This window comes from Camelus ferus, chromosome 34 (assembly GCF_009834535.1).
Source record: "Camelus ferus isolate YT-003-E chromosome 34, BCGSAC_Cfer_1.0, whole genome shotgun sequence".
Lineage (NCBI taxonomy): Eukaryota > Metazoa > Chordata > Mammalia > Artiodactyla > Camelidae > Camelus > Camelus ferus.
The window spans coordinates 3,584,708-3,610,332 of record NC_045729.1 but is presented as its reverse complement, the minus strand read 5'-3'; positions in this window follow the sequence as shown (position 1 = coordinate 3,610,332).

Here is a 25,625-nt window from a genome sequence, read left to right as displayed (position 1 = left end):
CAGTCCATCACACTCACTTTCTCTCAAGATAGAGCGACTAGCTGGTATATCTTCCCTTATAGTCTTCTAGTGGCAAAATCCATGCTCTACAAATTGTCCCCCTATTCACTTTGCTTATGGCTGATTAGCTCTAGTTATAGGTGGGAAATTTTGCTCTCTGACCTTCTCCTTAAACACTCAAATAAGTACACCCTGACCCAGCCAGTGTAGGTAGTGGAAGGAGCACTAAGACTGGCTTCATTTTGATGTGTCAAGGCAATGGGAGAGTTCTTGTAAGTAAAGCCTCTGCTACAGTTTTAGAAGTTATGCTCTGTACAAGGTCCCCTAGTTGAGGTGGAGTGGGCACGCCACTCAAAAGAGCGCCATTCCTGCTGCTTCTTTGCAGAGGAAGGGTCGTCTTTTTCTAATTCATACATGGGTACCATACAGGCCAGTGGCATCCTGATGAAAAGCTCTTGGAGTCTCAATTTCATCAACTCCAAATTAAGCAGAGAGGAAACTCTCAATTCAACACCATTTTATGATAAAAACCATCAACAAGCTATATATAGAAGGAATTTACCTCGACATAACACAAGGCATATATGAAAAAGCCACAGCTAACATCATACTCAATGGTGTGAAGTTGAAAGCTTTTCCTCTAAGATCAGGAACAAGACAAGGATACCCACACTCACCACTTCTTTTCAGCATAGTGGTGGAAGACCTAGCTAGAGGAAGTAGGCAAGAAGAAGAGATAAAACTCATCCAAACTGGAAAAGAAGAAGTAAAATAATCTTTGCTTGAAGATTATATGATCTTACAGGTAGAAATCCCTAAAAACTTTGCAAACAAAACTGTTAGAACTAATAAATGATTTCAGGAAAGTGGCAGGGTATGAAATAAACATGCAAAAATAATTACTATATACTTACAGCAAACTATCTGAAAAGGAAACTAAGAAAACAATCCCATTGGATCAAGGAGAATAAAATACTTAGGAATAAACAAACTTAACCAACGAGGTGAAAGACTTGTATACTGAAAACTACAAAACACTGATAAAGAAGACACCAATAAGTAGAAAGATTTTGTGTGTTCATAGATTGAGAGACTTCATATTGTTAAAATGTTCATACCACCCAAAGTGATCTACAGAGTCACTGCAATCCCTTATCAAAATCCCAATGACTTTTTTTTTCCACAGAAAAACAACCCTAAAGTTCATATGGAACCACAAAAGATGCTTAATAGCCAAAGTAATCTTGAGAAATAAGAACAAAGCTGGAGGCATCACACTTCCTGATTTCAAAATATATTACAAAACTACAGTAATTAAAATAGTGTGGTATTGGCATTAAGACAGAAATATAGACCAATGGAGCAGAACAGAGATCCCAGAAATAAACCCAAGCAAATACAGCCAACTGACCTTTGACAAGGGTGATAAGAATACACAATAGGGGAAGGATAATTTCTTCAACAAGTGTTACTGAGAAAACTGGACATCCACATGCAAAAAGTGAAATTGGACCCTCATCTTACACCATACCCCCAAATCAACTCAAATGAACTAAAGATTTAAACATAAGGCCTGAAACTATGAAACTCCTAGGTGAAAACATAAGGGAAAAGCTTCAAGACACAAGTCTTGGTAGTGAATATTTGGATATAACACCAAAAGTACAGGCTACAAAAGCAAAAACAGACAAGACTACATCAAACTAAAAACTTCTGCACAGCAAGGAGACAATCAATAGAGTAAAAAGGTGCTCTCTAGAAAGGAAGAAAATATTAGCAAACCCAGTGTCTGACAAAGGGTTAATATCCAAATTATACAGGAATCTCCAAAACACAGTGTCTAAATAAATAAATAAATAAAAAAGTTAGTACATAAGTAAATAAATAAAAATGGGCAAAGAACTTGAGAAGATATTTTTTCAAAGAACACATACAAATGGCCAACAGATATATGATTAGATGTTAAACATCACTAATCATCAGGGAAATGCAAATCAAAACCACAAGTAGATATCACCTCGCACCTGTCAGGATAGTTATTATCAAAAAAAACAAAAGCTAACAAAGTGTTGGCGAGGATGTGGAGAAATTGAAACTTTCGTATACTGTTGATGAGAATGTAAAGTGGAGTGCAGACAGTATGCAAAACAGTATAGAGTTTCCTTTAAAAAATAGAAATAGAATTAGCATATAATCCAGCAATCCCACAATACTAAAATCTATATTTTGATAAATATCCAGAATAATAGAAATCAGTATCTTAAAGAAATATCTTCACTTCCATTGTTCATTGTAGCACTATTCACAATAGCCAACATATGTAAACAACCTAAATTTCTATCTACAGATGAGTGGATAAAAGAAAATGTGGTATATACATAAAATGGAATATTATTCAGCCTTAAAAAAGAAGGAAATCCTGCCATACGCAACAACATGGATGAAGCTAGAAGACATTGTGTTACATGAAACAAGCAGGTCACAGAAGAACAAATACTGCATGATTCCATCCATACAAGGCATCTGAAATAGTCAAACTTATAGAAACAGAAAGTAGAATGGTAATTGCCAGGGGTCAGTGGTAAGGGTCATGGGAAGTTGCTATTCAAAGGTACATAATTTCATTTATGCAAGATGAATACATTCTGGAGATCTGTTGTACAACTTGGTGTCTATAGTTAATAATACTGTATTATGCACTTAAAAATTTGTCATGAAGGTGGGTTCCCTTTTCTCCACAGCCTCTCCAGCATTTGTCATTTGTGGACTTTTGAATGATGGCCATTCTGGCTGGTGTGAGGTGATACCTCATTGTAGTTTTGATTTGCATTTCTCTGATAATTAGTGATACTGAGCATTTTTTCATGTGCCTATTGATCATTTGTATTTCTTCCTTGGAGAATTGCTTGTTTAGGTCTTCTGCCCATTTTTGGATTGGGTTGTTTGTTTTTTTCTTATTAAGTCATATGAGCTGCTTATATATTCTGGAGATCAAGCCTTTGTTACTTTCATCTTTTGCAAAAATTTTCTCCCATTCCATAGGTTGTCGTTTTGTTTTACTTATGGTTTCCTTTGCTGTGCAGAAAATGGATCTCATGTTAAGTGTTCTTACCACAATAATGAAAAAAAAAAAAGAAGAAAAAAAAAAAGCCAAAATTCTTTCCAATTGTAATGTTGTCATGGGGATCCAATGACAGAATTCCCATGGACTCTTTAAAAACTATACAGTTCAGTAAAACGACTCCATTGCTATTCTTACTGCTGTGCTAATAATGTTTAATACCGATGGATGGCTTATATATTTTAGACTCTCCCAGTAATAACTGTGCCTTTGCCGTTTGAAGGATCACTCATCATGACCAATGAAATCATCCAGGAAGACACTATAAAGTGTTAATTGCCATTATTCAACCAAACAACTATTTGCTAAGCTTCTATTGTGTATTCAGCAATGTTCTAGGCACGGTGGGAAATAAAAGTATTAGGTGGACATCATCCTTGTCTTTAAACAGTTTAATGATCTAGTTGGGAAAATGAAGTGCTCACATGCAAGAAAATTAGCAAGGAAGGATATGGTAATGAATCAAGTAATGAGCAGTCTCAGAGCCCAGCTGAAGTTCAGGAAGACCCTGGAGGTGGGGTGCTATGTAACGTCTTCTTGGAAAAGGTGAGACCTCAGAGAATTAGGAAGAGCTGTCCAACCAAGGGGAGAGAGGCTGTTACAATTGCAATGGCCACTCTGTTGGTACTGTCTTGCTTTTTAGGGTCTTCAAAACTGTAAGAGCCTTCTTGATTCAGTTGTCAGTCATTAGACAGTGTGTGGTTTAAAAGCAGAATTCCTTCTCTAGCCTGGAAAGAAATTTCTCCCTACGTGTCGGGTTTCCTTGGTACAGGCTTGTGCATGACCTTGGCCCTTCTTAGATTGCAGAATGTTTTTGTAGAATCTTCACGGCCAGCATCATTTCTGATGGGAGGATATCTCTGATCTTGAAGATAGTCATCAGAAATTTACACTGTTTTATTATGCTCTCAGAGGATGTACAGTTACTAAATAGGATCACCCAGAGATACACATCAATCAGCAAGCAAATTAATTGCCATCCTCGTTTCATAGTGTTTCTTTCTTTTTCCATCAACAGTTTCCTAATGCATTGTTTCTCAAAGTGTGGTCTGTGGGCCACCTACACCTGACTCCAATGATTCTGACCAATGCAGATTCCTGAAACCCAATCCAGGCTTTCTGAACCAGAATCTTTGGAGAGCCCAAGAATCCACATTTGTGCAAGGAGCTTCCCAGGTGATTTTTTGAACTTTGATAGTTAACAATCATGCCTTAATGCTCACTGAACTTAAAAACATCCTGATGTGTTCCCCTGCACCCCATGCCCCCGAGCAAATCAGACCTCTGATATTGGGACCCAGGCATCAGAGTTTTTAAACCTCCAAGGTGAGTCCAGTTTGCAGCCCCAGTTGATGACGGCTGGGTTACAGCAGTCCTTTTCAAGCTTCAATGTGCACATGAACCACCTGAGGATTTTATTAAAATGTGATTCTGATTCAGGAAGTCTGGAGTAAGGTCTTAAATTCTGCGTTTCCAATAAACTCCGAGCTGATGCAGAAACTGCTGGTCCATGGACCACAATCTGAGTAGCAAGAGCTTAGAGAAAAAGACATTTAATTGTTGAATTGGCCCATTCTTCACTGGCACAATCTCCTGCGTGATTATACACGACCAAACCTAATTCCATATTAACGAATTGATGGTATAGCGAAAACTCTGTTCCAAAGAATACTTTCTCCAGCTTCCCATAAAATAGCATTTCTTCCAAACTTCTTACACTGGCCAACAAACCCTGCATCTCTGATTTGACCTCTTTTCTTACCTCTCCCTCTAAACCTGCCTTCTTTCTGTTCCTCTCATATAGTAGCTCATGCCTACTCAAGACCTTTGCGCAGCGGTTTCCTGGAAGGCTCTTCTTGCACTTGATTGCAAGGTTGGCCCTCTCTGTTCTTTTCAGGATTAAGCTTCAGTATTGTCTCTTTAGCAGCAACTTCCCTGACTACCTTCCTCCATCCCACCCCAAACATACATTCTCTATTACATCACTTTGCTTTGTTTCCTTTGCAGGAACCGACTATCTGAAATTCTTGTTGAGTGATCCCTTTCCTTTTAAATTTGTCTATCGCCCCGATCCGCCCCCACCACCGTGGAGTCCACACAAGGGCGAAGGCCTGATCTACCTTGTTCACAGCTCGCCTAGTGCCTGGAACAATGTCTGATAAATGATGATTGGTCAATAAATACTGTCGAAAAAATGAATGGTAATCTGTAAAATCATCTGTTGTGTGTTTGTTTACAATACCAGTTCCTGGGTCCCAACCTTAGAATATCTGTTTCAGCAGTTTGAGGATGGATTCCAAAGACCCTAGGTTGAGAAACAAAGTCCTCAAGAGTGTGTCCTTTACTGACTGACTGAATTTCCTTGGATAATAGCCATGGCTATTAGAATTTTTAACTTCTTTTAGAAAGGCACTATATCATAAAAATAGGATCTATCTCTCTTGGCTTATGAGCTAGGGTAGATTTGATGTGGCTCCCAAACCCTGAGGACCTCATCAGACCACACCTCTGATCTACTGAAGCAATACTTCTGGGTATCAGTTCCAGTCATTTTTAGGTCTTAGAGGATCTCCAGGTGATTCTGAAAAGTACTGAGTTTTGTGCAGCACTGGAGTGTGAGGGGAGGGACCCATTATTAGAACTGACGGGACATGAAGCAAGGACTGATGTTAATTCTTCACATGCATATACATAAGGCTTGTGAATAGCATGCTGTATCTGATAGAAATGCTTTTGGGGCAAGCAACGACAAAAAAATTCTGATCAACAGTAGATTAAACAATGGGTGCTTTTTTTCCTCTTTCATAACAGGAAATCTGAAGTTAGATGTTTCCTGGCATTGATTCAGCAGCTCTGCAGTGCCGTCAAGGATTCAGATGTTTCTGCCTTTCTCTCCCGCCATCTTCATATGCTTACTTTCTTCCGCAGGCTTGTAACTTCGTTTGCATAAAGCGCACACAGCTTCAGGCATCATGTTCGTGTTCAAGGTAAAATGAAGAGTGAAGGGCTCATCTTTTTATCTAGAAAAATCTCTCCCAGGAGCTCCCTCAGAAGACGTCGTGTTTTCCTTTGGCCAGAACTTGGCTTTCTACCCTCGCTGCAAGGAAGTCTGGGGTGTGAGCAGAACAGCTTTCCAGACCATAGTGGGAGGGAGGTGGCCAGCGAGGAGGGGAAGGGGGATGGCTTTCAAGTGGCCAAGGAACAGCACCTGCACCCGTGCCTTTTGTGGGAACACTGTTCAGGCCAAGGTGGTGCGCGAAACGGACACTCCCTCCCTCTCCCGGCTCCATTCAATACATGCTGTTCTAGGATTATCTTTTTCTTCGCCTAGAGAATTTTTACCAAGCGACTGATTTTCACTTCCAAAGTCTTTTTTTTTTTTTTTTAAATTGAGATGTAATTGACATATAACATTATATTAGTTTCAGGTATGCAACATAATGACTTGATATTTGTACATATTAAGAAATGATCACTACAGTTAGTCTAATTAACATCTCTATCACCTCACATAGTCACAATTTTTTTTTCTTGTGATGAGAACGTTTAGAATCTACTCTCTTAGCAGCTTTCAACTATATAATACAGTATTATTAACTATAGTCCCCATGCTGTACATTACATCCCCAGGACTTATTTATTGTATAACTGGAAGTTTGTACCTTTTGACCACCTTCACTCATTTGCTCACCCCCCCCCACTGCCTCTGTCAACCACGAGTCTGTTGTCTGTATCTATGAGTTCACTTTTTTGTTTGCTTTTTTTTTTAGATTCCACAAGTAAGTCTTTCTCTGCCTGACTTATTTCACTTAGCATAATGTCCTCTAATTTCATCCGTGTTGTTGCAAATGGCAAGAGTTCCTTCTTTTTATGGCTGAATAGTATTCCGTTATCTATCCATCCATCCATATCTGTATTATATTTTGTCTATCCATTCATCTATCTTTATACATTCATCTATTGATGGACACTTAGGTTGCTTCTGGGTCTTGGCTATTGTAAATAATGCTGCAGTGAATGTGGGGGTGCATATATCTTTTTAAGTTAGGGCTTTTGTTTCCTTCAGGTAAACACCCAGAAGTGAAACTCCTGGATCATACAATAGTTCTCTTTTTAATTTTTTGAGGCACCTCCATACTGTTTTCCACAGTGGCTGCTTCAGTTTACAATGCTACCAGCAGTGCACGAGGGTCCTCTTTCCCCACATCCTTGCTAGCATTGGCTATTTCTTGCCTCTTTGATTACAGCCATTCTAACAGGTGTAAGGTAGCTCATTATGGTTTTGATTTGCACTTCCTGATGATTACCAAATTCTTGATTTACCCCTGGTGGTAACAACAACAACTTACATGTTTCGGGCATTATTTATAAGCGTTTTCTATATATTAACTCATTTAGTCTTCATGAAAAACTTATGTAGTAGATCCAGTTAGTATCCTCAGTTAACAGATGAGGAAACTGGGTTAACAGAGAAGTTAAGTAACTTGCCCACAAGGTCACTCAGCTAGTGAGTAGTAGAGTGGGATTCAAAGCCAGGCAATTGGTTCTAAAGTCCATGTTCTTAACCGCAATAATATACCGCACTCCCTTGCACGGGTACTTAGGTTACAGTTCGCTGACTAAAGGAACGTAACTCAGTCAAAGTTGGGCTTCGTTAGTTACTGCAGGAAGGGACACACATCAGGGGAAGAGTGAGGAACCTCAAAAGGGGAAACCAAGTGAGGGTTTGGGGAGCTAGAGTGAGTCCTAGGAAGGTCTTGGCAGAGATAGCTCAAGGATTTGTGTACTAGACGAGTTACCAGAACACTCAGTGACCTTATCTTCAGAACACATGAGGCTATGCGGAATTACTGTTAGAGCAATTCGGTCTGAAAGGGCTGGAGTTGAGAGTTCGAGCTTAGTCTGTCTTCACGTCGTGTTATCTGTTTTGTGAGTTGCCCAGTTTTGCAGGTGCTGATTTATGTTTTGATTTCTAGTCTCCTCACCAGCTAGCTGCCAGCAGGGCCATTTTTCATCCATTACTCATTCTTCAGTCTAAGAGGAAGGGAAGGTCATTATCTTTCAGGGAAATGATGAATCCAGATTCATACCACTGTCCAATGGATTGTAGTAGTATCTCCTATCTCAAGAGACAGGCCTTCTGAATCTTTTTGTTGGATAATTATTTGTGGAAACTTCTGGAGAGAAAGTGGCTCTGGAATTATGCACACTTAGTGGCTACAACACAGAAACCCTGAGACAAGAAATTACTTAAATGAAACATGATCCATGTATCCTTTAAGCTACTTAAATCTTTTGATAACCAAGTGCCCTTTTCCTTTGATATAATGCTGGTGGTTCCACATTGTCCATGTCTGGAGGATGAATCTAGTAAGCGTTGGGAGTGAGGATGTTGGGAGTACTATGAATAAAGGCTAAGAGTGTCTACCCGTAAGTTAGGTCCTTGAACCAGCAAAGAAGGAAGGAAATAACCAAAAAGATAAAGAACTAAAAACTTGCAAAGAAGCATGTGGCAATTAGTGGCTTTGGGCACCTGGGGTCTCGGGCATAAACCATCTATTTCTCATTGTCTTCTTCTTCTGGACCAGAACAGCCCTGCAAACTTGACTCAGTCATAGATAGTGTGCAAAGCGATGGGGTTGGGGGGGGGGGGTGTTATCTGTGAATTTATTCCCTCTAATATAAATGGTCCTTTATTGAGTTTCTTTAAATGTTTTTTTTCCCCCCAGAAAACTCATTTCCTCAATATTTCAGTGAGAACTCTTAAAGATACATGTTTTGGCCAAGAGAGAGGGGAACTCCATTTCAAGTACCAAGAAAAGGCTCTGAGTTCATGTTCTGTGTACTTAAGGTCAGGTCTACACCAGTGCAGACATATTTGAATAGACAACATAAAAGGGCAATCCGTCATTAATTTCCCCTAAAACACACTTGCACCTGCAGACTTCCTGGAGGTTCTTCTGTTTTTTGTTTTTTGTTTTTTCTTTAAGGGGAGTGTCTTGAAGTACAGGGACTCTCAAACACCTGGAGGCCAACAACTGCAGATGTCTGCCTGAAGGCAGAGATTTGATCGAGTTGATGAAACCAGCATGGTATGTCCTAGCAAAACAATGATCTACAGATTACAAAGCTTGAAGTGGTTTTAATTCTGAAGATATGCAAATCCTATGCCTGCAAGAGGGGTGGGAGATTCCACAACAAAAGTATGAAATGATTTCCAAATGTGTACCATCAAGAACTAGAATTTTGGTTGACATTTACGGTTTTGTTTTATGCACATCAATTCTATGTTGTTTGAATATAGTAAGACAATCTGTGGTTGTATCAAATATGGCTGAAGAAGAAAAGAAAGGAAGGTTCTTTATTGCCTTGCATTCAGGATCTGTTTTGTCAGTTGTCCAATGTGGGACTTCCCTAACTTTTCCCAGAATTTGAACAAAGTATTAAAGATACCAATATTTACTAAAAAAAAAAAATCTCTAAAATCTTTTTGGCTACTTAAAATATATCAAATACTGATATTTGGAATAAGTGGGAATGATTAAGTAAATTTCTTTTGATTAAGAAATTAGCTTCCCTTTAAAATAAAGAGGAAAGCAAAACTGTTTGCTCAGAGTTAAATCAGCCAAGATGTCTGTTTGAAAAGATGTTGGGTTTGCTGATCCCAGGCTGTTCTTTTCTGATTCACACAGAGGCCTGTGATGTTGTGGACAAACCTGCCCATTTTCGAATGACTACAGTTACCCTGCTCCGAGTGAGATTCTTTATGGGGCTGTGTAAAAATTAGGCATTTCTCAGGCTCTTGTCACATCACGTAATTGCACAAGTTCTTATGTCTAGGTCAGCTTGAGCAAGTTTGTTCTTGATTTATGTGCTACTTCCAAAAATATGTCCAGGTATTTATTCGCTTTCAGAATAGCCTGTATCTCCGTTTGCAAAGGAGCGGTGAGGTAAGCATGGGTATGATTGCACATCGGCCTGGAAATCTAGGACCAGCTTTTTGGATTTGGGTCGCACCAATTTAAAAACTTGAACTCTTCTGGTCACTTCTTGTTTGCTAATATCATCTTCTCAGTTTTGTTCTCAATTATTTTCTTTGTTTTGTGAGACTAAGAAAGAGCCAGGAGTCCAAAGCCTTCCACTCCTCTGCTCAGTTAAACGCAGGCAATTAGGTGGAAATGCACCTTTAAATACAGGTTTGAGCACATCAGCTGTAATTCTCAGACTTACCTGGATCCAAGGGTTAACCTCAAGAATCTCTTGACTCATGCTATAAGTTTTTCAGAAATATTTACTGGGGGAAAAAAAAATCTAGACTCTGAGCCAGCTAACACATGATCTCTCCATTATTTAAATTGTACATTTAGAAACCATCATGCTGTTCACAGTGGCAGGGTGATAAGATATAGGGCTGACGGAAGATTATTTAGCTTCAGGAATGCTAAGGGGAGTCTCACATTGGAAGAATCAAAATCTTTTTTTTTTTTTTGCCGATTTCTAAACATTATTTCAGACAGATTTATTCTATGGCTGTTAGTACTCCAGAGAATGAATATATACCTACCCAGCCAACAAATCACCGTATTCAGAGAGGACTCTATTTTTTTTTCCCAAAGGCTTGGTGTATTCTCCCAGATTCATCTACAAACTGATAAAATGATCCACCAACGAAGGCAAAGATGCAAGTCAAGATCATTAAATATCAGTTCCAGGCTCTCTTTTCTCCTCTAGCTGTATTGGCCCCTGCACCCCCCTACTCCCACTTGCCAGCCTCCTGTCCCTCACTTTTCAGTTTATTCTCCACTTTTCTGTCAGAGTCCTCTTTTCCAAACTTCCAGTCTAACCATGTTATTTTTCTGCCTAAAATCTTTGATGGATTCCTGTTCCCTTAGAAAATAAAGTCCAATCACGTCGTGTAGGCACTAGAGGTATTTCATAATCTGGTCCCTGTCAAAGTTTCTAGACTCTTCTCTCTTGACCCAGCTTGTCCTCAGCCATACGAAGCTTTTCACTGTCTCCTGACCCCACTGACTCACCCGTGTGGTTCTCCTTACCCAGAATGCTCTTACCCTGTCAGGGTCTACACATCCCCGACAGCAACTGAGATCTGTCCATTTTGCCCTCAAAGTAGAAGCAACGCCCCTGCTCTGAACTTGCCATGTGGCATTTTTGGTAGGTAGGTACATGTCTGTCCTACCACACCGTGAACTTCTTGATGGAAAAGATGATATATTATTTATCTTTATTCTCCCAGTTCCTTGTGTGGATGTGGTGCATAACACACATTCAATAATTGGTGAATTGCAGAGTGTTTGCTGAACAGCAAATTTGGGCAGGATATGCTGCAGACGTGTGATAATAGTGTTAAAATATTGACTTATTTATTTTTGGTTCCTGTTACTTATTCTGCTAAGGCAGTGATGTCCAATATAAATAGAATGTAAGCCACAGATGCAAGCCACATATATAATTTAAAATTTTCCTGTAGCCACATTAGAAAAAGAAACAGGTAAAATTAATTTTAATAGTGTTTGTATTTAACCAAGTAGGTGCAAAATATTATCATTTTAACATGGTATAACATAAAAATGATTAATGAGATAGTTTACATTTTTGAAAAAGTCTTTGAAATCCAGGATGTGTTTTTTCCACATCTCAGTCTGGACTAGGCACATCCCAAGTGCTCAGAAGCCTCATGTGGCTTGCAGCTGCCATATTGGACAGTGGCGTTCTAGAGATTTCTACTGCTTCCATTCTGGAAGTTGCTGTGTGCTCTGTAACAATAGCTTCAAGGCAGTGTGAAGACCCAGAAAGCCAGGGTGAACTTTTTATCCTGGCTTTGGAGTTTCAAAAGTCTAGGTCACTGTGGGGAACGGATAGCTTCATGCAGAGGAAATGAAATAGATTTGAGAGAAAGTTTATGATGTGAAAAGGAGGCTTCCCACACCTCCCACAAGTCCAAGGTGAGCAGGGTCCCCACGCCAAGCAGTGGGGGAAAGCTGAAGGAGCAGGAGAAAGAAAACAGACAGTGAGTGTTCTTGAGAAGGAAAGGCTCACACCTTGCTCTCTTTCTCTCTCTCTCAGGTTTAGAGGAAGAGGACAACTGAAACTCAAGTTGGTTTGGGGCCATGGGAGCAGTGGAGGTCTGGGTTCCTTTTTCCAAGAAGAGATGGAAGACGGGAGATGGCACGTAGAAAGGCTGCTCTGTAGTGTGTCCAGGCTGGTGGCCTTGAGATGGACTCACAGAATTCCCACGGGCCCTGGGGGTTTTGTAATTAGCACCACGCACGCAAGTGTAGCTCAGCCACAATGCCAGCTGGTTAACAGCCCTGTTGGGTTTCCTGTAGCTCATTGTTTTGTAGGAGAGGCAGAAGGATCCTGTGCCCCAGAAGGAGAGAAGCATGAATATTAGCAGAGAGAGACATCAACAGACAAACAAATACAAACAGATACAGACGGGCAGGCAGATGAAACACACAGACCCGGAGGAGCCTTGGGGATAGGCAGGGAGGACAACTGAGCAGTGACCTATGTGGACATGGAATCACAGATCGGAGAGAAACAGGACAGCTGGACAGATGTCAGCATGCACAGGTGGTGACTCTGATAAAACGACACCTCCTCAGGCTTGGGTACCACATACGACTCCCTGGAAATTAGACTCTCTCCGTGGAGAGACTGACAAGCTTGAACTGACCGGGCTTCAGTTTCTCTTACCAAAATATGAAGACATAATTAAAATGAAGTTCCGTTACGAGAAATACAGGAAGCTACGTCTCTCACAGAGCTGATTTCGTGGACTGAGATCCATGACCGGATCAAAGGACATTCTGGACTCCTAGTAACTGGCTGTGTATTTTTAACAGTATTTAGAATGTAGTCTCCTCTCACCCTTAAATGTTTTTATGCAAGAAGGCCTTAAAGTCACACACATAAAAAACCTCTAAATGTTTTCACTTGTGCATTATAATTAAGTATAATTAACTAAGTGTTAGGAGATTCAGAGCATCTGAAAATGGAAAGACAGATGTCTCTGCATGTAGTCAGGAAAGGGGAGAAATGAAAATATAGAGGATGCTGAGAAATACAGGCTTGGTGAAATTAATAATTGTCACTGCTGCTCCAGATTCGTGCTGGCCATGAACCGTGTTATCCTTCTATAGGGCTGCAGTGTGCCCTGTTACTCTTGGTACCTGATTTTAGTAATTATTGGAGAGAGAAGGGGAGGAAACCTAAGCTGTATGAAGATGAGGATTCAGTCATAGATTTCTCATAGGGAAGGAACCAGAGCTCAATGGGCCTGAATTCAGAGGGTGTGGGTGAGCGCCTGCCTGTCTGTGTAAAATCCATGCCCTGTGTAATCATCGTAGGTGGTTGGAGGTATGGGGCTGAGGAGGAATGCAGGTAAACTAAGTCTAGATTCAGGATAGAATATATTTAAGAACCAAGATTTGATGAGGTCACACACAAACTCTAAAGTTACTTAAACGTTAGTCCCCAAGAGACTTAACTTCATATTCTTTGGAAATCCTCTCCTTTTCCAAAACTAAAAGAGAGAAATAACTGAGAGTTCACTGGTTCCAGAGAAAAGATCTTGAGCCCACCACTTCCAAAAAAACCCTTGATTCGACTCATCCTGGAAGTGTACCTGACCCAGCCAGTCAAGAAGAAATAGATTCCAAACTTTCCAACAAGCTCAGAAACGTACAAGGGAATTAGCTGGCAAGTGACAGATTGAGACCCTTCTGCGAGAACCTACTTCAAATCACGTGACTCATCTGGGGGTTAAATATATTGACAACTCTTAAAGAGCTAGAAAAAGAGAGATTGAAATACCAAGAAAAGCTCCGTCCCTGGATAATGGGGCTGGGCCTTGCCTCCAGGGCTGGCTTTCTTCTTTCCACCACCTCCCCAAGGAAGCCAGTTCTCCCCGCCCCCACCCCGACCACCAGGGCCTTGTTAAACACTGTTTTCCCTTTTTCCGGAGATGAGATAGAGGATGAGAGAATGCAATGTTTCACTTGTGCGATGGGGCTGAGGAATGCAGAACAATAGACAGGCGCTCTCCTTACTTCCCCGGTCAGAAATCTTCGAGGAGATCTCAGCGGGCGATCACTGCAGTGTGGTGGGAACTGCAGGTGCTTCTGGCCAGTCTCCTGTTTCTTCAAAGGTGAAATAGTAATTTCAATTCTTGCAGAGGTTTCTTAAAAGCGAGCAGAGGAAAGCTTGGGAGCTAGAACTTGTGCCAGCAGAGAACGTTCCTGAAGATGTTCGCTCTGTGCCCGTGTCAACATCCTCTCCTTGGGATCCAGCTGATTTTTGTGGTAGTTGTAGCAGCAGTCATATTAGCAGTGGTCGTCGCAGGCGTAAGTGGAGTTAGGAGAAAGGAGGAAGGCGTAGGAAGTGAATATTTATTGAGTTTTATTATGGTACCATTTATTATTGGTAGCAAGCCCGTAACCTGGAGTAATGAATTTAGTATTCATTATAACGATTGTTGTTGTTATAATTATTATTTCCATTTTACAGATGAAGAGACTGAGGCTTAGGGAGGTGAAAGAACTTTGCCAAAGTCGCATAAACAGCAAGTGGCTATTTTTTTTCTTTTATCTTAATTTTATTTATTTTTTGAAGGGGGAAGGTCATTAGGTCTGTTTATTTATCTACTAATTTTTTTAATGAAGGTATTGGGGATTGAACCCAGGACCTCGTGCATGCTAAGCACACACTCTACCACTGTGCTACACCCTCCCCCTGTTTTTGTCTTTAATTTTAACAAGAACATTGAATGCCTACTACAACCAGGACAGTATACATAATTGGTAGGGCCTGTTGCAAAGTAAAAATGTGGGGCCCTTAGTTTAAAAATATAAAAATGTCAAGATGGTGCCACAGAGCCTTAAACCAAACTCGGGGCCCTGTGTGACAGCACAGATCTCAGGCCCAGGAAGCCGGTCTTGACTGTATCAAATGTCTGGGGGTGCAACTATGAATAATACACCCAGCTCATGTCCTTTAGGACCTACAGTCTGGTCAGGGGAGTAGACAGGTAACCAGGACATTTCTCTTACTTACCAGGTAAGATAAGGCTGCAGACAGAGAAAATGCTACTCAGCCTGGGGCTTCAGGAAATGCTTAGTAATTATTATTTGTAGTAAATGCAATAAGGGAATGACTTCTCTTAGCTGTCTTTTCTTTCTCACTCCTTTATTTCCTTCCCTGGTTGAGAAATCTGACACAGCAGAGAGAGAGAGAGAGAAAAAAAAAAACAATGTGGCCGTAATAGTGATAAGCCGATGGGAGAAGTGGCCTCAGAGCGTGGCCGAGTGGGCTGGCCCCCACACCACTCCTGACCGAAGCCCCCGCTGCCTGGTCCCAGGCCCTGTGGGGCAGCTGGGAGCCTGGCAGGCTGCCGAATAAGAGGACCTGCCCCACTCAGTCCCTGGCACACGGAGAGCGGAACTGACCCCCTGGGAGCTGGCAGACCCAACAGAAGTGCTCAAGGTCTTTTCCAAAGGAGCAGGGTGAGTGAGCAGCAGAAAGCTGTCAGGAGTGGTGTCCAGGGGTTTCCCTCCACCTGGAGTCACACGGAGGGCAAAGTGAGCCTCTCTCCCAGCGGGTCTCATAACTTTTGTTTTAGGCTAGATTGGCTCACATTTTAATCAGAGGACCAAGCCTTTCTATTCTGGCATCTTGTAGGTCCATCAGGATGGAAGTGGTCTTTTACTAAATTCCCCGATCTTTCTTATAATTCTATAATGATTTTTGAAGCGTGGGAAAAGAGTCTGTAATCAGAATATTATTCTTCCAATTTTGTTTCTATCCTTAGGGCATGGGGAAAAGCTTTCTTTCCTTTAGACAGTGAGAAGCTTCTGGTTTATCCTTCTAGAGGCAAAAGATTTCCTTTTAATATTTATTGTTCTGGGTTAGATTAGAGAATGACAAGGTTGAGTGAATAGAGCTTGACTTGACTGAGGTAAGTAGATGAAGACCCCAAAGCCTTCTTTGTTAGAGCTGTTTATTACACCAGTGATTAGGAAACAGGGAAATGTTTTAAAAAAATTGGACTCCGTATTGGATTTTCTTTTCCCTTCTTTTTAAGTGAATGTTATAAATATGTTTTATTCTTATTTGTTTACTAATGGTGTGAGAAAATTCCAAAGGCAGTTTTCCTGGGGGGGGTGTGTGTGTGTGTGTTTGTGTGTTTGTGTGTGTGTGTGTCTAGGATAGTGTCTCTGAAAATATGATTCTTGATTCTTAGGCAAACTATACCAGAATCACCAGGGAAACTGATTAAAAATGTGCATTCCTAGATTCCACCATACCAAATCTGTAGAAGTCTCCATCTGTACTATGCTCCGTAGGTGAGTCATTTACAAACTGAAGATTCGGAGGCCCAGAAATCCATTTAAAATAACCCATCTCTGTCAATACTCAGCACTCTACAGTGGATGTGAAGTAGGGATGGGGTGGTCCTGAATGAAGGTTCAGAGGAGGAAGCATTGACTTCGGGCTGGGTGGCTGGGTGAGGCTATGAGCAGGGGGAAGAGAACAGACTTGAGCAGAGGGAAGGGAGGATATTTCAAACTGGGAGAGGATGAAGGCCATGGGGAAACTCATTGTGGGTCCTCTTCAGGAGGTGGGAGATGTGTATTTCCCCTGGGGGAGATGGGGGGACGTGGAGAGTGTACAAATCACTGACCCTTTCTGCAGTTTTCTCAATCCTGACTTCGAGTGGAAGACAGTCACTGTCTCATGGACAAGACTGTCACTCTCTTGGTCCTACATAGATGGAGGAAGAGATGATGTAGATGCAATCTACAAAGAAGGTATCACAATGAAGATATTGACTGATTCCATGGGAGAGACAGAAGCCAGGGTTCATAATCTCTCTGACATGTGGACCATAAAGTCTCCTATGTCTGGCAGGCCAAAGGAGATGAATGAATACATTTATCAGCCTTCTTTGAAGCCGTAATTTGGGTTTTCAAAAGTCTCATTGGGGAATCTACTTCTACATCAATCTGCACCCCCTGTCAGCTCCCCTAATGAGTTTTCACTCGCACCCCTTGTCACCCCCCACCCGTGAGCACCTGCAGTTGGGGCCCCTTCCCTTGGGAAAGCAGAGCCAAGTTTGAAGCTTGTTCTGGGGTTTGCTGAAAGGTGATCTGTAAGTCAGCAAGCTGAAGGTTGGTGACATAAACCCATAAACCAAGAACTTGTTTTAGAAACACAGCTTAAAATATATTTACAGGATTCTCTGACTACCCCCATTTCATATTTTGCAGCACTTTCTCTATTTAAGTCCATATTATTAAAAAGAGAAGAAGTGAACCCACAACAAGGATTGTGGGTTTTTTTTTTAAAATATTATCTTTTTTTTTAGTTGAAGTAGAGTCAGTTACAATGTGTCGGTTTCTGGTGTACAGTGTAACGTTTCAGTCATACGGATACATACATGTATCCTTTTTCATATTCTTTTTCATTATATTATCTTTGAATACAATGCAGTATTAAATTTCTACAGACTAGGCTGTTCTTTTATTTATTTTCACACTATGTTAAGAGTCCAGGTCGGAGCTCTAGTTACAAAGACTTGGGAGCCGTCTCAGACAGCAGCCTTCCCTGTGTATGCATAGAACACAGGTGGCCATTGTGTTGAGCTGAGGTTGAGAGGATCTGATCAACTGTCATCTGACTTACTCTGCATCCCCTCCTACCCCCATCCCATGCAGCCTTTCTTCTTCTTTCCCTTTTTTGTTGCAATGAAATATATTTCCTCTGTACTTCCAGGAAGTACATGAGAAGAGAGTAGGTCCAGGGTACCTTGTTTGATCCTGGGGTAGCTCAGGAAATCCTAAAAGAAATTGAATCTTTGGAGCCATACAAGACTTTCCTACCAATCGGCTCTGTCCCTGGGTGCTTTGAGACCACCTGAACGCTTGCTTCTTTCTCCCAGGGCCTATCTTACCTGAATTCTACCCACTGCCCCCAACTTCTAGAAGTGTGTATACTTGGAGGTGCAGGGAGTGAAGGGGAGTGGAAGGTAGGAAAAAGATCGCAGGTCAGCGAGACATGAGCAGCACATCTCTCAATAAAGAGAAACCTGTGTGTTGAGATTTGACCCTCCCAGGTGAATCACCTGCTTGCTGGGCTGCTGTGGTCAGTGGCAGTTCTGGCCTGAGGCAGAATTAACCTGCAAGGGATGTTTGTTTCAGCACCCCTTACATTGCTCTCTACACCCCTCGCTCCCCAGTCCTCCGTATTCTGTGGTATCCTTTCTCTTCTGACAGACCTACCTAGTGATCATACAGACCAACATGGTGACATTTACTTTGGATTCTGAAACCAGCTTGAATGTTTCTCCGTGATGGCAGCCAGCGTCTTAGGGTCTCCTATACCTGGCAGGGCATGTGCCACCCAGCTAAGCATATAACTTAGCAAGGTGCTCAGTAAATATTTGTTCATTGAGAACAAAGACCAAAGAATAAAATCACTTGTGGTGAGATGTCAGTTAATGTGATATGCAAGATATTTTGGGGGAAGAGAAACTTCCTTATACTTCCAGTCATATATGTAGTGTTTTTATAGGGTGTGGTGAGCTAGACACTTCCCAGAACTGTAAGGATGTCTGTTGGGGCTATGATGGCCCCAACCTTCCTAGCAGCACATGCGAGGTAGAAAGATTGGGTAGAAAACATGGGGGAAGGGGACTACAGGTCTTCTGAAGACATTTGAATTTCTTCCTAAATCTTTCAAAAAATCTCTACCCACCATTGAAAAATAAACAGCTTGCTTGGGATCAAAAGATTTATGAATATTTGCGTCCTTATCCATCTGAGCCTCTGAAAAGGAGCAGATGCATGAGAACTATTTAGCAACAGTGCACACTCCACTGTTTAATTACTTATATTAATACTTCTTGGAAAAAAATGTGACTTTTATAGTTATGCCAGACTCTATGATATTTGTTGAAGTGTCATAGTTTCTTTAATCCTAGTTAGTATAATTATTAGCCAATTTTTCCATTGTTAAAGGATTATTTTTGTTGCCAGCTAAAATTACTCTTTTCGTTTACATCACAAAACTCTTAAGTGGTTTGGTGGACTGTGAAAACATCGCAAAACTTCCCTTGAGATGCACTGGATACATATTGGAATAATTTTTATTCCTCTGAGTAAAAAATGGAGAATTTGGCTGTTCTATTCATTCTTACCTCAGCAGATTTTTTTTGGACAAGAATAATTGCCATAACAAATTATTTTTCTCATTCTATAAGGGGCAGTGTCTAGTTCAGAGTTCATTTTGGTGTATTTCTTCTTTACAAAATGCAGAGGAAATAAAGCCAGAGGTCTTTGGAAATTCTAACACTGTGTAGTAGCTAAAGAACATAGTGATCGTTATTTTCTCAACAATTTGTACAGTCATATTTGTCACTGTAAGAGGAAATGCTAATTAAAAAAACTAGAATGGGTTAATAAATTGCCTCATTCATATACATATATATACATACATAACACACACATACACACATATGTATGTGTGGTTTTCTTGTCGGTGTGCAATGCTAATTAAAAATTGAAGGAGAACTTGATTTCTTGTAATAACATATAATGGAGAAGAATTTGAAAAGAAAAAAATCTATATGAATGCATATGTATAACTGAATGACTTTACTAAAATTGTACACCTGAAACTAACATTGTAACACCTGAAACTCACATTGTAAATCAACTGAAACTAACACTGTAAATCAACGACACTTCAATAGGATGTCCTTTTTTTTTTTAAATTGAAGGGGAACTTGAATTTTTAGTTATTTTTCATGGCTTCTAGGTTAAATTTCAAATGACAAGAATTTCCTCATTTTGATTTGTAGCTCTTCTTGGAACTAGAACATGTTTCAATTAGAAAGAAAGAAAGTAGGTCACATTAGTTAAATAAAAATCAACAATGCCTAATTCAAAGGCTCGAGGCTAATTTATCCCATTGTGCCTCTCATCTTTTTCATCCTTGGCCGAGACCCAAGTGCAGAACTTTTGATCATTTATCTCCTAAATCCACAGCCTGATACTGCACCGTGTTCCCTCCTCTTGATCTGTTCTCTTTTTTCCCCACTATGCTTCCTGGAAACCCATTTCAGAATGTACCAAGATGAATAAATCTTATTTTTTTTCTTTTAGCAGTAACCCCATGAAGTGTTTTGTGGAGTGAATGCCCTGATGCACCCACACAGAGGCTGGGCCTCCTGGGCCTGTGGGTAGACTGCTGCCCCAGGAGAACACGGTCAGAGCTAGACTGCACGAGATAAGAAAGGAGATGGGGTAGATGGAAGTGCCATGTAAGTGTCCAGGAAGAGACAGTGAGACTCAGGAGCTGGTAACCCGATGAGTGCCTTGGAAAGACTACCTAGTGAGGATCTTTGGAAAGAAATGCTGTGTGCTGAGTAATGTATCTCCCTGTGCTCAATCCCAAATTCTTAAGTTAATTTTGTATGTTGAGCTGGTGCCCTGTGTAGCAGTTCTTCTTTGGGGGGAGAAGGTGAAGAAGTTTGACATGAGGCAAAAATAAAGTTGCCCTTGATCTAAAGTGTCCCGGTATCTCTCTCCTTTCGACGGCAGAAAATTTCTAAAAAGACTGGTTCACCGCCTACCTGCACTCCCTCACCTCCCGTGTACCTAACGCACTCTCCCTGGTCAAGTAACCCCTGCCTGTGGCTCACGCTGCTGTTCATAGCTGATTCACAGGAGTGTTCTCTGATCTAATCTGCTCTCCGGAACTTCAGGCTAGCATATCCTTTTCCACCTGGATGTTCCGTAGACCTGAACTTCATCTTGAGACTTCTGGGTTCTCCATCAAAGTCAGCATGTCAAATCTGGACTCCTTAAATCTGCCTCCCCTTTTTCCTACACCTGCTCCTTCTTAGGCTTTTCTGCAACCTAATGTTACCAGGACGGATCAAGCATTCTAAGCCAGACATCATAGGAGACCTCATCTCCAACTGTCAGTCGCCTTCCACAACCTACCCTCGGTGCAGCAATCACTTTATATTTGGCATATAGATTTTAAAGATTTTTCTCTGCTTATTTACAAACTTAAAAAATGGATTCTACTAAAAAAAAAATGGAATTTACCTTCAATACCTTGACTGAGCCCTGTATAATTTCTCATTTAGAAAAAAAGTACGTGAAACTTACAACTTCCTTTTTTTAAAGATGGCATTTGTGTTTGTATTCGTCACTCGTCTTGAGTTCTTTGATGGCAAAAACTGTCTTACTCATCCCTTCCTTTGCTTATCTCTTTCTCTAGCGTCTAGAGCTTAACGTAATGGATCATTTATTTATTGCCATGTAACAGACTCCCCTGAAACGTGGAGGCTACAAACAGCAGGTCTTTATTTGCTCATGATTCTGCGGGTCCGTGACATGTGCAGGGCACGTCTGTGATGTCTGGTCTCTGCGCTCCGGGGTGCTGGCTGAGCTCATTCATGCCTTTGCGGTTAGTTGGCACATCAGCTGGGGACTGGCTGGTCTTATTTGGCTTCATGTCCCTGTCTGGCCCTTGACCGGGGCAGTTGGCTGGGGTGTCTTGGTTCTCTGCCACGTGACCTGTCCTCTCTAAGACGGCTCGCCCAGGCTTCCTCGTACAGAAGTCTCCGAGCAGCAGGAAGTGGGGAGAAGTTGCAGGACTTCTTCAGGTCGAGACCCTGAAATTGTATGATGCCACGTCTGCCACATTTTTATAAAGTCAAAGCAAATGGCAAGGTCAGGCCGAATTCAGTGGTAGGAGAAATAAACTAGACCTCCTGATGGGAGGAGCAGCAGTCACACTGCACAGGAGCCCGCACGTGGGGAAGAGGGATTCACTGGGGCCACATGTTGCTTCTGGCAGGTAGTTAAGCTTCACAAATGCCTGAAGAATAAACCAAGTGGATGGCTGGGTGGATGGACAGATGGTAGGACGGATGAGAGACCAGTGTCTTTGGCATGCTACCTAGAACACTGGGTTAGGAACCCTAGTCCTGAGGTGCGTTATTACTAATTATTTGACCCTGGGCAAGCCACTTTCCCTCTCTTATCCACATCTCCTCACCTCTAAAATAAAGGTAGGAGACTAGAGGTAGTCCAAAGCTTTTGTTGAACTAACAATTATGATTCTGTAGCTATTAATCATATAATTATGCCACAGGTAGCAATGACTGCTTGACACTTGCCTTCCTAAAACGACTTGATTCATCCCTGGGCATTGCATGTTGCTAAGGAAAAAATCATGTTGGTGCTCATTTCATGGGAACATCCCAAATGGTGTTTCTATTGTCAGTCGGCCAACTAGAAGCAAGAACACGCCCGTAATAGGTATTCTCTTGGTTTTATTCTTTTTGTATTAGAGGTTCTTTTGAAATGACTGTCAAGACTTCCTACTTAACACTATTAAAAATGTGATTCCTGTCTTGAAATGCAGTGTAGAGTGTAAGGGCTTCCTCTTCATTCATCCCCTTTCATGGAGGCTGGTTGGGAAAATATTGTTGGATACTTAGACAAGATTAAGTTTGCTTAGATTTGTACTCACTTTGCAGAATAGATTCTTTCAACTTTTTTCAACTTTGACTCTGTTTGGTATAAATCAAATAAAACATGTCAACTGGTGAGTTTGCAAAGGCTTAATTGCCAGGTATCAAGTAAGTTATTTCCTTTGTGCACTGAAAATAATATTTAATCTTTCAAGCCCCTGGAAGATCTTCAAATTACATAGTAGGACAGAGTTGAATTATATAAATATTGTTTGAGTTTTACCTTTTCAATTCCTTCTTTGATATGAAACGGGGTAACATGCTATTGATTTTTTCAGTTTTCTGCTCAATATGAATTCATACCACTAATGGTGGTGGGATGAATGGGGAAGAATGAAGGGGGAAAGCAAAAGGCAGCGTTCATAATAGTCCTAAGAATTCAAGGCCATAGTATCTGCCTTAGTCCATTCAGATAATAGGCCTTTTCATGTTCAAACTAGTCTCCTCCTATACATTCTCAGGTTGGTTTTATTTAGATGGCATTTCTTTTAAAAGAAGGAGTGTTAATAAACTCTGAAAAAATAATCAGATGCAATGAATTTACACGTACTCTTATATTAGTTAGGTCTAAGACCTGTGCTAAAATGAGCAACTTGGTTCTGTGAGTGGAATTGCTTATAAAATGAACAACTGAGTTACGTGTGTCTGGATTTTAGTGAATGACCAAACAGCTAAAAATACAAAGCATTCAAATGAAGCAAGAAGGATTAAAGTACAGGTCATATCCTGAGAAAAAAAGGGTTGTGGGGGAGGCAGGGGGTGGTGACATGGAAGGGAATAGGGGGTAATGTCCAGCTGGAAGCAAACGATGCCCTGTAGCCCAGCTGACCATTAATAATTACAGTACATCCTGTGCTGAGGTAGTTACTGCCGTGACAAGTTTAAAATAAAAAGACATCATGGGTAAATAATGCAGTAGAGGTTACTGGAAGGGTGTCAGTTCTTTTGCGGGGAGGAAGTTTAAGATTGAAAGAGTGAAGGGTCAGCTAAGATTAACATTCAATGGTTTTTCTAGACAGCCAACTGGTCTCTGCCTAATTCCTTGAGTAACATCTCAGTATTATGCATGGCTTTCTTATTCTATGGCAATCTTTAGGGTTATTTATGTATAAGCCTTCTACTTCCAAAAAGGATTTGAAGCAGCTTACCATAAAAGGCACAGATATAATAAACCCCTCACATCATTAACAGAAGAGTAAAAGGTAAGAAGTAAATATGGAAAGCAGAGAAGTGGTGGGAACACATTAGAAACAAATGGCTCAAGAAGTTAAACACAGCTCTGAACTTCTCAACAGTCAAGACAAGAAGTTTTGGTAACTTGGAAAAAATTTTCTTGTCCTCCAAATAATATTATGGGCAACTTAGGTCATTTTTAAAGAAGAATATAAGCAATAATTAAGTACATTAAAGAAAATTGTGAGAAATGATTAAAGAAAATCTAATCCTACCCCTCTCACGGAACCATTAACTTTTACTTTTAAAAAACATATTAACTTCCAGTTTTTGTCCTTGTGCAAATATATTTTAATAGTAGGGCAATCACACTGCATTTTGTATTCAGTTTTTTTTCCCATAATGGCTGAATATTCTTCAGGCTTCACTGATGAATGCATATTATTGCGTTTTAGACTGTGAAATAGTCAATCATGTTGCTACAATGCCCTTTGCATAGCCATCTCAGTTTTATTGATCTTGTTTCTCACATTTTACTATTGTAAAGAAGACCTCCATGTATATAACCTTTTTTTTCTCTGCTGATGAGTTAGCCCTTCATTCAGCCAATAAATATTTATTGCTAATTTGTGTGTGTATGCCGGTCACTCTCTGTGCACCGGGGACACAGAGAAGTATTTTCAAGGGACGAAATGTGTGATGCTTTGCCTGGGCAAAGAGATACCAGGAGAGACTTCACAATGAAATGTGAATGTTCAGCTAGTCCCTAAGAGTTAAAAAAACGTGCTTGCCCAATTTCTTTCCACATAGATTTTCTCAAATCATAATGTCGATATTGTAAAAGGTTTCTTCTTTCCTTCATTTTCAAAACTCTACCGGTATTTGTGTTATCATTAAATTAAAGGAAAAAAAAACTTTTAGAATGCTTAAAATTTATCTCAATTTGCTTAGTTCACTTAGATTGTATTTGAAAATAATGTAGTATTTATGTAGATTCTGCTCATGGTCTTCGTGCTTTCACTTTTGTATGGAGGGAAGAAAAATAAAATTTTGGAGTTTCGTTTATAAGATGGCTTTGCCACTGGTTAGTCATGTAAACTGGGGGAAATTACCTAAACTTACCAAACTAGAGTTTCCCCAAAAGTGAAATTAAAATAACAATACTTAACCTTGCATGATTGTTGAAAAGATTAAATCTGAGAATGCCTAAAGCCGCTGGAATATAGTAGGCATTTTAGGAGTAACTTATCACTTATTGGAACATTGGTTATAAGATTGGGGCGTTCTTTATACACATTAACCCCATGTCCTATTTGATGGAAATGACTTCCTCACCGTGTTGCTCTTCTATTTTCAATTTACAGTTTAAGAATTTTATATTTTAAAATTAAAGTTGGGTAAGTTATTGTTTTATTAAATATTTGAGTTTCTGATAGTCACTCTACTGGAAGATGATGTGTAATTCTCTAAACCATCTGGGATTTTTTTGAGTATCTGGAAATTTAATGTTTGACACAGCAAATATTGGTTGAAGTTTCATACAAAATTTTATTTTACAATAAAAACTACTGTCTCAAAGCTTGAGAGTTCAACATCACTACTATTTTCTTTTCAATACCTAAAAGTCACAGGTTCCCCAAGTCGGCTGCAGCAGACCTGCGGCTTGTTGAGATTGCTTTCTAAGGTGAAACCACACGCTCGATGTGAGATCAATGAAGTCATAAAGGCTGAGATAATATTTACAGAGTTATTCATGTCGAC